Source organism: Orcinus orca, chromosome X (genome assembly GCF_937001465.1).
Source record: "Orcinus orca chromosome X, mOrcOrc1.1, whole genome shotgun sequence".
Classification (NCBI taxonomy): domain Eukaryota; kingdom Metazoa; phylum Chordata; class Mammalia; order Artiodactyla; family Delphinidae; genus Orcinus; species Orcinus orca.
Window position 1 is genome coordinate 90,982,126 of NC_064580.1, and position 13,546 is coordinate 90,995,671.

At 37.3% G+C, this 13,546-nt stretch overlaps 1 long non-coding RNA gene across 1 annotated transcript; it reads right to left on the minus strand.

Annotated features, from left to right (window-relative positions):
• Positions 1 to 5,631: 5,631 nt before the first annotated feature.
• LOC125963159 (uncharacterized) lies at positions 5,632 to 12,858 on the minus strand. The gene is made up of 2 exons (XR_007474984.1): positions 12,710 to 12,858; positions 5,632 to 5,845 (listed from the first exon to the last, which is right to left on the minus strand). It is a non-coding gene; the product is annotated as an uncharacterized LOC125963159 (long non-coding RNA).
• Positions 12,859 to 13,546: the final 688 nt, after the last annotated feature.

Sequence of the window (13,546 nt, forward strand, 5' to 3'; positions counted from 1 at the left end):
TGATACTAAAGCTCACAGGTAGTATACTTCATATATCATCATATCTCATTAAAAATAATTAATATCAAATATCTGGTTTACTTGTTTGAAATCAAAACCATAACCATTAATCTTAATTTCAAAATCATTCTGCTTTTGTTAGCACTAAGGTTGAATAATAATTTTTATTATTGCTTGATAAGTCCTGATGGTGTGTCTTGAGCACATTTTCAGTGAAAACGAGATACGTGTTGCTTTTAGATAAAAACAAAGTCCAGTTTTTTTCCATACTTCTTTGTTAATAAAGCCATGGAATAATTTGGATAGCAGGCAATAGGGAGGGAAATAACTGTTCAAGATAAGCTGAACCAGGTATTTTCTGTCTCACCTACCTCTGGGTTAAAAAATTTTCTTTTTCAGCCAAATTGGACCACATGGTAAAGATATGAATGTCTAATATTTGTAAAGAGTTATGCATGGGTACTATAGGGGACATAAGGTAAAAATAGAGATTCTTATGCTTTTATCCCTTAGAAATTAATTTTAGAAAATCTTTTTCAACAGATGTGACCGGGACTATTGGTTCTGGTTTTCTATTTTAACTTACTGAAGTTTATACTTTCCAAATAAATTGTAGAATTTGAGAGCTTGAAAAGACTTTAGAGATCATTTAGCTTGGTGGTTCTCAAACTTGAGTGTACATCAGAATCCCGTGTAGGGCTTGTTAAAACACAGATGGCCAGGCCCCACTCCCGGAGTTTTGATTCAGTAGGCATTTTTAATGAGTTCCTAGGTGATGCTCATGCTGGTCCAATGAACACATGGAGAACCACTGATGTAGTTCAATCCCTTTTCCTCTTCCACTTTGCAAATGAGGAAATTGACACTCAGAGGAAAGTGACTTCTTTGCTCCAAACTGGTTAATGACACAGCCAAATCATCCAAATCCTGAGGTGCCTTGTTCACACCCCAAGCCCAATGCTTTTCGTATTGTGCATTTGTTTCCTTCAGAGAAGGTGCCTCCAAAGGATTCCTTCTGAGTCTTTTCAGAACATTTAGATTTTCTTAGTAGTGGTACATCTTTATTTCCCCAGACTGGGAGTTTCTGAGTTAGAGTCTAGGGATTAAAATTGTCAGCAAAAATGTTTTGCATGCTGATGTACTTTTCTGGGGAGGGCTGTATATCTTTCATCAAGTTCTCAAACGAGTTTTCTTTCCCCTAATGGCTAAGACTCTGTTCTTTTAGGGCAATTTTGGCTTTTAGAAATAACCAAGGTTCATTTGGAGGGCTGTCTGGTGGTTACGTGCCGGTGAGAAAGCTGGCTACGTTTGGTCAATGAGGTGTGATTTTAAAAGACTGTCTTTCTTGTATGGCCTAAAAACTGGCTTTGATGTATATTTAAAAAAGAGTTCCAAAAGTATTTTGGGCAATGACAACATCATTGGACTAGGTGTTTGGTGATGACATGAAATGTGGATCTTATTAATTTGAATATATTAGCTCTGGCTTATTGATTAAAATAGCCTTCATTACTTCATAATCATAGCATGTATTCTAGAGAAAAATCTTCCACTAATGTTTTAGAAATATTGGGTTAGATTTCATGGAATTGTTTATCAAGTCTGAGATAACAGAACTAGATGGTAATCTGAAAAGTTGAAAGAGGTATAGATTTTTTGATTTAATGGTCATTAAACCAGTCTGTTTTGTAGATGAGAAGCTTGAGGCTAAGAGAGATGAAGTGCTTCATCCACGTCCTATAGCTGAATGATGACAAATTAAGGACTAGAATCCAAGTCTCTTGAGCTATAGACTAGTGCTCTTTGCACTGTATAACACTGCTTTGTATCATGCTGTTACTTTTCACACTGTTTTGAGAGAAATCACTATAAGATTTTGGTATAGAGCAGTAGTTAAAGTGTGGACCCCACACCAGCAAAATCAGCATTACCTGAGAACTTTTAAGAGGTGCAAATTCTCAGGCTCCACCCCAGACCTATCAAATCACAAACTCAGGGGATGAGGGCCTAGCAATCTGTGTTTTAACATGCTCCACCCCCACCCAGCTGAGAATTCTGACGCATACCTGAGTATGAGAACCACTAATATAGAGTAGTAATTCTCTACTCTGGCTGAAGACCAGAATCCTCTGGGGAATTTTTAAAAAATAATCGTGCTTAACCACCCACCCCCCTCACTCACCCAGGCAAATTAAACCAGAATCTCAGGAAATGAGGCCTGGACATCTATTGTTTTGTAATGAGCATTTTATTTTGGAATAATTTTAGGTTTACTAAAAAGTTATAAAGATAGCACAGAGAATTCCTGTATATCTGTTACCCAGTGCCCTAATGTTAACATCTTATAACTATGGTACATTTGTCAAAACTAAGAAATCAACATTGGTACATTACTATTAACTAAACTACAGATTTATTCAGAGTTATTTCTTCATTCATGATTTGATTTCACTAGTTTTCCCACTAATATCCTTTTTCTATTCCAGAATCCAATCCAGGATCCCTCATTGCATTTAATCATCACATCTCCTTAGCTTCCCCCAGTCCGTGACAGTTTCTGTCTTCACTTGTTTTTCATGATCTTGACAAATATAAGGTGAATTGGTCAGGTAATTTGTGGAGTGTCATCCTCAGTTTGGGTTTGTCTGAAGTTTTCCTCATGGTTAAACTGGGGTTTTGAGATTTGGGGAGGTGAAGTACCATTCTCATCACATCATCCTGAAGGGTGCATCCTATCAACGTGACTTTAACACTAGTCATGCTAACTTTGGTCACCTGGCCATTGCAAAGCTGTGTTTTCCTTTTCATAGTCTGTTCTTCAGAAGCAAGTCTCTTCTCAGTCCAGCCCATACTCAGTGGTGAGAGGAAATACATTCTACCTCCTGGAGATTTGCCTCTCCATTTATTTATTTATTCAGTCATTTATATCAGTATGGATTCATGGATATTTATTTTATACTTTGGGTTATAACCTAATACTATGTTATTTATTTTGTTGCTTAAATTTTTCCAACTTTGGATGTCGGGAACTCTTTTTTATTGGAGTATAATTGCTTTACAATGTTGTGTTAGTTTCTGCTGTACAATGAAGTGAATCGGCTATATGTATACCTATATCCCCTCCCATTTGGACCTCCCTCCCCCCCCATCTTAAAGGTTGGCTCCAGTGTCCCTTTGACCTACCCCTATTCTTTTGTATTTTTAGTACTTTATTTTTGGCACTACATGATGCTCCAGCCCTAGAATCAGAATTTCTCCAAGGAGCTTTTGAAAAGCTCCTCAGATGATTCTAGTACAGAATTAAGTATGGGAACCACTGATATTGAGAGTCAACCATATTCTTCTGTAAATCTCCTAATGCCATGATCAGACCAAATCTGATGTTGTATTTTCAAAAAACATAGTCATCTTTGATTCATTTCTCCTCCTTTTCCTTCCATGTTCAATCTTTTCACAGAAGCTGTTTTCTCCTTCTCAGCAACAGGAGCGGCGTTTTAGAGACTTTAATGTTCATAGGATCTTGTTAAAATGGCAGACTGATTAAATGGGTCTGTGGTAGGAGCCCAAGATTCTGTCTTTCTAGCAAGTATTTAGGTGATATGAGTGCTGCTGATCCATGAACTGCATTTTGAGTAGCAAGCATCAGAACAACGTTCAGACAGCTTAGGACATCTCAAGAGCCTCCACAGTCGGCCTGACTCCAGTCTACTTTCCAGCTTCATCATCTATGCATTTCTTCATTTACCCTACACTCAAATCAATCAGTCTACTCAGCATTTATAGTATTCACCTTCTGATGTGGCCCCCAAAGTTCATATAATTCACTCCTTTGTGTAATCCCCTTCCCTTAGGTGTGGGCTGGACCTAGTGACTTGCTTCTAACCGACAGAATACAGCAAAATGGATGGGATGTCACTTCTGTGATTAGGTTACAAAAGACTGTGACTTCTGTTTTGCTTATACTCTCTCTTGTCCCCTTGGTTGCTCACTCTGATGAAGCAAGCTGCCATGCTGTGACATGCTCAGTGAAGAGGCCCTCATGACAAGAAACCAAGGGACTGAGGCCTTGGTAGTTCTACCAAGGCCTGTTCAGCCCATGAGGAACTGAATCCTGCCAACAATCGTGAGGTGAGCTAGGAAGCAGATCCTTCCCAGTGGAGCCTTGGAATGACTGCAGCCTTGTGAGAGATCCTAAGCTCAAGCACCCATCTAAGTCATGTCCAGATTCCTGACCCACAGAAACTGTGAGATAATAAATGTGTGTTGTTTTAAGCTGTTAAATTTTGGGGTAATTGGTTATGCAGCAATAGATAACTAATACATTATTTACTAAATATACAATGAAATGACTTCCTGTTGCATCCTTGTTATCCTGCAAAGGAAAACTCAGCTGCGGCTTCCTCATCTATGTATTCAGCAATAGGATGCTTATTATGTAGTAGGCACTGTGGTAAACACTAGGAGATAAGTGGTAAATAGGCAGACACAGTCTCTGCCCTCACACAGCTTACATTATTTTGCTTTGGTTTTCAGAGTTTCACAAAAGATGGAACCAAGATGCATTTCATTAAAGGAAAGCTATTTTTTAATGCCGAGAAAGTAGGAAGGAAGTAATCTAAAGGCGCTTTAGCCTGTATGCCATTCTTTCTTACAATTAGCAGGGTTTATTTGTCTTCCCCACTAGTCCTCATTTTCATTTTTACATCCCCATGGTTCCTTCCTTGCACATGTGCAAATAACTTTGCTAATTTAATATTAATAATAGCTTTGTTAATCTGAGATTAATGAAGATTTAAAATCAAATAGAGTTCTTTACAAAATCCAAGCAATGATGTTCTTCATTTTCTCCTGTTTTTGAAAGAGGATATTTATTGAAAGCACGAATACTGTTTGTCTCTTTGTAAAGCCCTTTTCCTTTCAACATGATTTAGGTCATGATAATGCTACTTATTAAAGTTACAAGTTCTAGTCATTGCAACATGAAGTACAGCCATTTATAGGCTGATGAAATGAAGATAATTTATGATTCTCTAATGTTGTAGTGACATGTATTGAAATTCTCTTATTTTAAAATTTTCTTCCATTAAAATAGTTCTCTTAGTATTCTATTATTCAAAATTTATCTGTAGGTATTTGATTTCATTTTATATATTTGTATAATACCATGTATGATAGAAATATGCCAAAATATATTTTAAGATAGTCATCATTTTAGGTTAATTGTGTACAAATTTCCTGAATACTCTGATGCTTGTGTCTGTTTATAGCTAGAATTAACTCATTAGCTTATAAATTTAGAGTTTCTAACTGCCTTGCAAGGGAAGGATAGTCACTCAGTGAGCCTAGCAACACTGATTTGTGATTAATCATTTTACTTAGTGACTCATCTATGATCACAGTACAACAAAAGTTTCATGTTTGCTTAATGGTATTAACTCCATTTATCTCATGTGCAGTCAGAAAATTGCCTTGTCACCAGAGGACTATATCTAAATAAGACAGTTATTAAAAGATTTATTTCCATTGAGAGTGTGACCATTTAAAACCTCCCCAAAGAATTCAGATTAAGTAAATACTTTATTATATAATTTAAACCACCATCATTTGTAGCAGAGGAGTTTGACACCTAGCTTTTCCTTGACTTTTTTTGTCTTAACTGTATATTTTTATTTATTTTTTTATTGGAGAATAGTTGCTTTATACTGCTGTGTCAGTTTCTGCTGTACAGCAAAGTAAATAGCCATATGTATACATATATCCCCTCTTCTTTGGATTTCCTTTCCAGTTAGGTCACCGCAGAGCACCACGTAGAGTTCCCTGTGCTATACAGTAGGTTCTCATTTTCCTTGATTTTTGAAAGAAATATGTTTTTAAGTTAAAAATTTCAAATTCTCCATCTACCTTTCCCCACGTTACCACATACATTTCTTCAAGTAGTTGATGTTTTCCTCACTTTTTAAATTAAATTGTCGACCAGTTCTATCTGATATCTGATCTTTTTGTTAAATTTTGTTAGTTGTTTTAAGTCACCATTTGGTATACATGTAAAACACTATAAAGGAATAGGAAGTAAACACGGAGGATGCCTGATTACCTAGCACTTCACATTGGATGGAAATGATGCCATCCTTGTTTGCATACCTCTGGAAGAAATTAAGTGTAAATTTTGATGGCCTGGTTTATATGTGTGTTCTTTGATTCAGGATTGTGCATAGCTAGTTGGTTTGAGTTCGAATGAACTAAAATGAAACCAAAAGGATACAATTTGCAAAATCCGTACTCTAGGAAACACAACAGAACAAACAACCGAATTTCCTGAACAAAAACTTGCAAGGAAAACAAGAAGATGGAGGGGGAATCCTAGCAATTAAAAGAGATATGAGAGGGACTTTCATGGTGGTGCAGTGGTTAAGAATCCGCCTGCCAATACAGGGGACACGGGTTCGAGCCCTGGTCCGGGAAGATCCCACATGCTGCTGAGCAACTAAGCCCATGCACCACAACTACTGAGCCTGCGCTCTAGAGCCCACGAGCCGCAACTACTGAAGCCTGCGTGCCTAGAACCCATGATTGACAACAAGAGAAGCCACCCCAATGAGAATCCCTCACACCGCAACGTAGAGTAGCCCCTGCTTGCTGCAACTAGAGAAAGCCTGCGTGCAGCAACAAAGACCCAACGCAGCCAAAAACACTGACTGGATATTCAATAATCTCAAATATTAAAGAATAATCATTAATTTTTCCTAGTGTGATAATGATTTTGTAGTTATCTTTAATTTTTAACAGTTTTTATTTTGGGGATCTATACTGGCATATTTATGGATGAATTCATATGATGTCTGGAATTTCCTTCAAAATAATTCAGATGTGTGGGTAAAGTATGTGGGGTAAAGATGAAAGAACGTTGGTATGATTGGATAATTGTTGAAGCTGGGCAGGAGGTACATGGAGGTTAATTATATCAATTTTTAAATATGTTTGAATATTTTAATAATTAAAAGTTCAAAAGTATGAGGGCAATATAAAGTCATTTTAAAAATCAAAAGCAGAGATTATCGCCAACAGACTCTCTAAATATGTTTCTAAATATGTGATTCAGGAAAAAGAAAAAAATAATCTGAGAAGGAGGTCTGATATTCAAGAAGGAAGGATGATTACACTTAAGATCTGTGCATTTCCCTGTGTGTCAATTATACTAAAAAAGAGACATGTCTATGACATGAAGACCCATAACAGTGGGGAGACATATATCAGGCAAATATTAAAAGAAAGGTGGTTTAGCTGTATTAATATCAAACAAAATAGACCTGAGGGCAAATATCATTACTACAAAGAAGGTGATCACAAGTAATGATGTTTCAAGTTACCATAAGAATACAAAAATTCTAAACCTGAATGTGCCTAACAACCTAGATTCAAAATATACAAGGCAAAATTTACAGAACTACAGGAGATATTGACAAATCCATATCATAGTGGGAGTTTTGAACAATTTTCTCTCTGTATTTTTTAGACCAGGCAGATAAAAATTCAATAAAGATATAGATTTGAACAACACAATTACCAGGCTTAACCTAATGGAATATATAGAAGACTATGCCAAATTATTACAGAATTTTCAGCAAGCCGACACAGCATCTGAGCAAAGTTTTAAAAAATCTTCTTCAGACCACTTCCTCTGACCACAATGCAGATAAATTAGAAATTTTTAAAAGATGATTAGGAAAAACCCATATTTTTGGAAGTATGAAAATGCACTTCTAAGCAACTCGTGTCCATGAAGAAATTCTGAAATTAAAAAATACAACTGAATGGAGAAGAATATTATGCATCAAAACTCATGGTATGCAGCTAAATATTATTCGTGGGAAATTTATAGCCTTAAATGTTTATATTAAAAAAAGAAGAAAGGCTTAAAATTAATTCATTAAGTGTACAAGTTAAGAATTCAGAGACAGAACAACTAAGTAAAACTACAGAGAACAGAAGGCAAGTAATAATAAAAATAGCAGAAATGAACTAGAAAACAAAGCTGCACTCTACAGAATCATCTTTGACATCATCCTTGAATCCTTTCTTTAACTCACAATCTACACTCAATCTATCAGCAAAGCCTGTTGGCTCTATCTGCAAAATTTGTCCAGAATTTGAACACTTCTCACCACTAGCATTGCTACCACTGAGGTCTAAGCTGTCGTCACATTACTTGCCTTTAGACTGTGATGCAAGTCTGACACATGTGAAAACAGAGAGAGAAGAAAGGAGAATTGGGGAAGACAAGCCTCAGATTGCAGCACAGCTCTAAAAAATCTCGGCCAGCTGAATGGGGTGCTCTGCAACGATTACTCGTGTGCAAAGATCATCCTGTGCTGGCCAGAAATGGCAAGGCTTTGTACCACTACCATGCTCAGTCATAGGCTGAGAGCTGCCTGAGAAGCACATGGTCTCAACTTAAAAACAGCAGGCCCTAAAGGAACCTGCATATAGAAGCTGTTGGATGATTGCATTCTTGGAGGCTGATTGTCTCTGACTGGGGCACCTTCATGGCTACCACAGTATTCATTTTTCTTTGATGTTGTCAAGATGAGACTCAGGACACGGTACAGGGCTCAGCAAAGTATGGCCTGTGGGCCAAATCCAGCCTGCTACCTGGTTTGTAAATAAAATTTTATTGGAACATAGCCACACCTATTCCTTTATTTCTTGTCCATGGCTGCTTTCATGTTACAGTGGCTGAGATAAGTAGTTAAAATATAGAGGCTATATTGCTTATGAACTCTAAAAACTCACCCTTTACAGAAAAAGTTTGCAGACCCCTGACTTAGTGTATATTTAGAAATATGCAAGGCACTGTGGAGTCTATGAAGTTATATGTTAGCTTTCTTTTAGGAAGAGTTAGACATACGCACAAATACATATGATTCTAGGGCTATCTTACAAATTCTATTCTTCATACTACATGTAACCACTTTGGAAGAAGCAGGGATTTGAGAAGGGCAGTTCTATATTCTGATTTAGGCTTTTAAAGGTTTATTCTGGCTGCTCTGTGGAGACTATTATAGGAAGACAAAGATGAAAGCAGGAATATCTGTCAGGAAGCAATTGGTATAGTCTAGGCAAGAAATGATGGTAGTTTGGACTAGGATGATGGTGGCAGAAAGGGAAAGACGACATTTTCTGAGATGAGGAAAACTGGGAGAGGGATTGAGTAGTGTGAGAATCAACGTTTTGTTTTGACATGTTGAATTTGAGGTATCCAAGTAGAAATACCAAATAAAAAGTTAGAAAAACGAGGCTAAAGTTCAAAAATGGTCTGAATGATGATGTAAATTTGGGAGACAGCAGATAGGTAGTATTTCAACTTAAGCCTAGATGGAATCATGTATCAAGAGAATATAGATAGAGAGGTGTTTCTTATGACCAAGACTTGAGACAACAACATTAAGCTGTTAGGGAGAAGAAAAGTCAGAAGAGGAGCTCGTGTAGTGTTTCTGGAAAGAGGCAGTGAACAACTGTGTGGAATGCTACTGAGACTAAGATGAGGTAGGAAAATGGTCCATTGCATTTGGCAACATGGAGGTCATTGGTGACCTAAAAAGTAAGCAGGTTTTTTTTTTTTTTTAATGTTCAGGAGCAGAAGCTAGAATGAAGTGGGTATAAGAAAAAAATGGGAAGTAAGGAAACGAAGATAGCCAGTGTAGAGACAACTGTTTTGAAGCACTTTACTATGAAAGGGAAAAGGGAAATGAGGGGTAGTTGGAGGGAGATGTGGCATCAAGGGAAATACTAGAGCTAGTTTGAAGGCTTTTAAGCAGGGTGGTGACCCTATTAGTGCCTTAGGAAGTCTGATCATCCTTATCTTCTTTTGCAGAATAGAACTTACAGAGAGAAAGCCAGGTGAGAGACGATTAGAGTCTCAACTAAGGCAATGGTAATGAGGATGGAAAGTGGGGACAAATGCATTCTTCATTTTGTAGAAGCCACTTGCCTCAACTTATTTTTTTCTGAGATTTATATATATATATATACATACATACACACATATATTATATATATTAGCCATTCTTATCTTGATATATTTCTTTCTTGAATGTATAACTCACTTAGATTTTTCCTTTTCCTATAATACTTGAATTAGCATTAAATGTTAGAGATGGAATGAAACTAATGAAACTAATTAGCCGGCTCTAATCATGTACCACGCAAGCTGCTACATTGCCCTTTGTTTTATTACTTATACTTTGGAATCAGAGAGACTAGCTTACCATTGCTGTGTCTCCCACTTTTTAGCTATGTGATGCTGAGAGAATAATTTGGATTATTGTGAGGCTTATGTGAGGTAATATTTTAAAATAAATGTTTCAAGCAGGATTTCCACTCTGGTAATGGTGGGCTAGGAATTTGCACAAAGCTCCCATTGAGGGATACCATGAAAAGTGTATGTGTATGTGTACGTGCATGCATTCACACACACACACACACACACACACGTGCACGCACACACACACATACACATACATTACTTCAAAGCAATAAAGAAATTTGGAGGCCAAGATCTAGAGGGCCAAGAAAAGGCAGAAACTCAGAGAGGTGAGTCTGACATTTGCGGCAACTTTTCCTATAAGGCCTCTGTTGATTCCAGAAGACACTGTTCTATGACTGAGAAGCCAAGCAGTACCTTGACAGCTTCAAGGGGCAAGGAGATAAAAAAGCTGCAGTCCAGAGCTCACCAAGGAGAGAAGGGCCTGACAACTCTGCCCAAAGCTTTTAGTTGGACTTCAAAAGGCTACATCCTAGGAATAATGGGAAACTAGAAATAGACCAATCCTTGCAGGAACAAAAGCCCAGTTTCCAATAATCTCAATCCTTGAAATTGGATTAAGATAATACCAGATTGCTTGGGATTCTAGTCACTTGCAAGAAAGCTCTCTGGGTAAGGCAATTTCATTCTAGGCCTCAAATTATCTTTTGCAATTGTTCATATGCAGTGTTCATCACTCATTCAAAAATAACTATGTATAAAAGTGAACAAAATGTTGTGAACAAAAACCAAGAAAAACAACAGATAATAGAAACAAGCTCACAAGTACTCCATATAATGGAGTTATCAGACACAGACTTTAAAATAACTATCCTTAATATGGTAAAGAAGATAAAAGGCAAGATTGACAATTCAGGAAAAAGACTAAAAACTGGGCAAGAGACTTCTTAGGTACTTCACAAAACATCCCCAAATGGCCAATGAACATATGAAATGGTGCTCAATCTCTTTTGTAATTAGGAAAATACAAGTTAAAACAATGAGATACCACTACATACTCCTCCAAATAACTGAAATTAAAAAGGCTGACAATACCAAGCGTTGACGAAGGATATGGAGCAATAGGAACTCCCAGACTTCACTGCTTGTGAAAGTGTATTTTGGTGCAACCACTTTAGAAAAGAACTTGGCATTATCTACTAAGCTTGAACATATACATGCCCTTTGACAAAGCAGCTTTATCCCTGGGTATATATACAACAGATATGCATGCATATGTGCACCAAGAATATTCATAGCCACATTATTTGCAACAACCCCAATTGAAAGCAGTCTAAATCTTCATTAACAAAAGAATGGAAAAATTTTAAATGTGCTGTCTTCAGACAATAGCATACTATATAATATAGTGTACACAAAACTGTATGGATGAATATCACAGTTACAATGTGGAAAATAACAATCCAGACACAAAAAGAGAACCTATTGTATGGTTCCAATTATATGAAGGTCAAAAACAGGAAAAGCTAGTCTCTGCTGTTTTAAGTGAGAGTGATGGTTGCCTTTGGAGAAGAAGAAATAAGTAGTAATAGGGAGAGGGCATGGGGGGAGCATCTGGGTGCTGGTTACAAATTTGTAGTGACTTTGTGACAATATACGGAGTTGTACATTTATTTCCTATGCACTTTCCTGTATGTGTTATACTTTACAATAAAAAATTAAATATTGGGCTTCCCTGGTGGCTCAGTGGTTAAGAATCCGCCTGCCAATGCAGGGGACACAGGTTCGAGCCCTGGTCCGGGAAGATCCCACATGCCACGGAGCAACTAAGCCTGTGCGCCACAACTACTGAGCCTGCATGCCACAACTACTGAGCCCGTGTGCCACAGTTACTGAAGCCTGTGCACCTAGAGCCCGTGCTCTGCAACAAGAGAAGACACGGCAATGAGAAGCCCGTGCACTGCAACGAAGAGCAGCCCCCGCTCACCACAACTAGAGAAAGCCCATGTGCAGCAACAAAGACCCAATGCAGCCAAAAATAAATAAATAAAATAAATAAATTTATTAAAAAATTAAATCTCTCTATCTCATTCTCCAATTCCAAGCTACTTTCACTCACTGTTCATTTGACACTCTAGAATATATCCAATTTGGCTCTCACAACTTCCTCACCTCCTCTGTGAAGCCCTTCCTAACTCCTCCACATAGAGTTGTAGACTCCTTTCTTTGGTCCCTTACTGTATCATAATCCTTATAATAATAGTCTTATGTGTTGGTTGTGTCTCCTACTACAAAATTGTAAATTCCTTGCAGATAAAGATTATTCATCTTTTTACCCTCAAACTGAGTGGAATGCCTGGCACCACAGGCATTTAATACATATTTGTTGGTAGAATGAGTTGCAAATATTATCGTTCCCATTTTACACATATGAAAACCAGTACTCACAAAGGTAAAGTATCCAGCCTAATGTCACACAGCTACTAGATCGTTGAACTAGGTCTGAACCCTGATTCTAAAGCTGGTGCTTCTGTCCTCTACAGTGACAAGTTACCTGTGTTAGTCTACTTAATCTTCACTACATCTTTATGACCTCAGTACTAGTATCATCCTCATTTTATAGATGAGGCAGCTGAGGCTCAGAGTTGTTCACTAACCTAGATCATACCCCCAGGAAGTAGTTGATCTGTGATTCAAATTCAGGTTTCCCAAATTCTTAAAGCCCTTGCTCTTAACACCATCACAATACATTTATGGTGTACCTCATAATACATTTAGAGTACATAGTACTTCATAATACATTTAGATTTGCTTCCTGTCAAAGCAGCATACAAATACAACATTTTCATTTCAGGGTTTGGTGGTCAGAAAGTTCCTATTCTAACTTTATTTTGCTTCTTTCAAGGTGGTACCTTTTTGCAGTAAGTTTCTAAATGGGATTTTTATCTTTGAAGCCTCCAAGTTACAGATAATGGTCAATAGAACTCTGGACCAGATCTGGGTTTGAATTTGGGCTAATTATGTAATCTCTCCAAATCTCGATTTCTTGATCTCTAAAATGGGGCTAATGATAGCACTTATTTAATAAGACTGTTGTATGGATTAGTGCCTGACAATAGAATTGCTATTGTATCATTATTGTTGATGACATTGCTTAAGTTCCTGTTTTATGGAAAGGACAAAAGAAGCATGAGAGAGGTGAGGCAGTTATCTGTTCTAGGCTGTGTTCACCCACAAGGATTTACTTAAGGAACAAGTGCACTTGTAGAACCTGACTGGATTTTG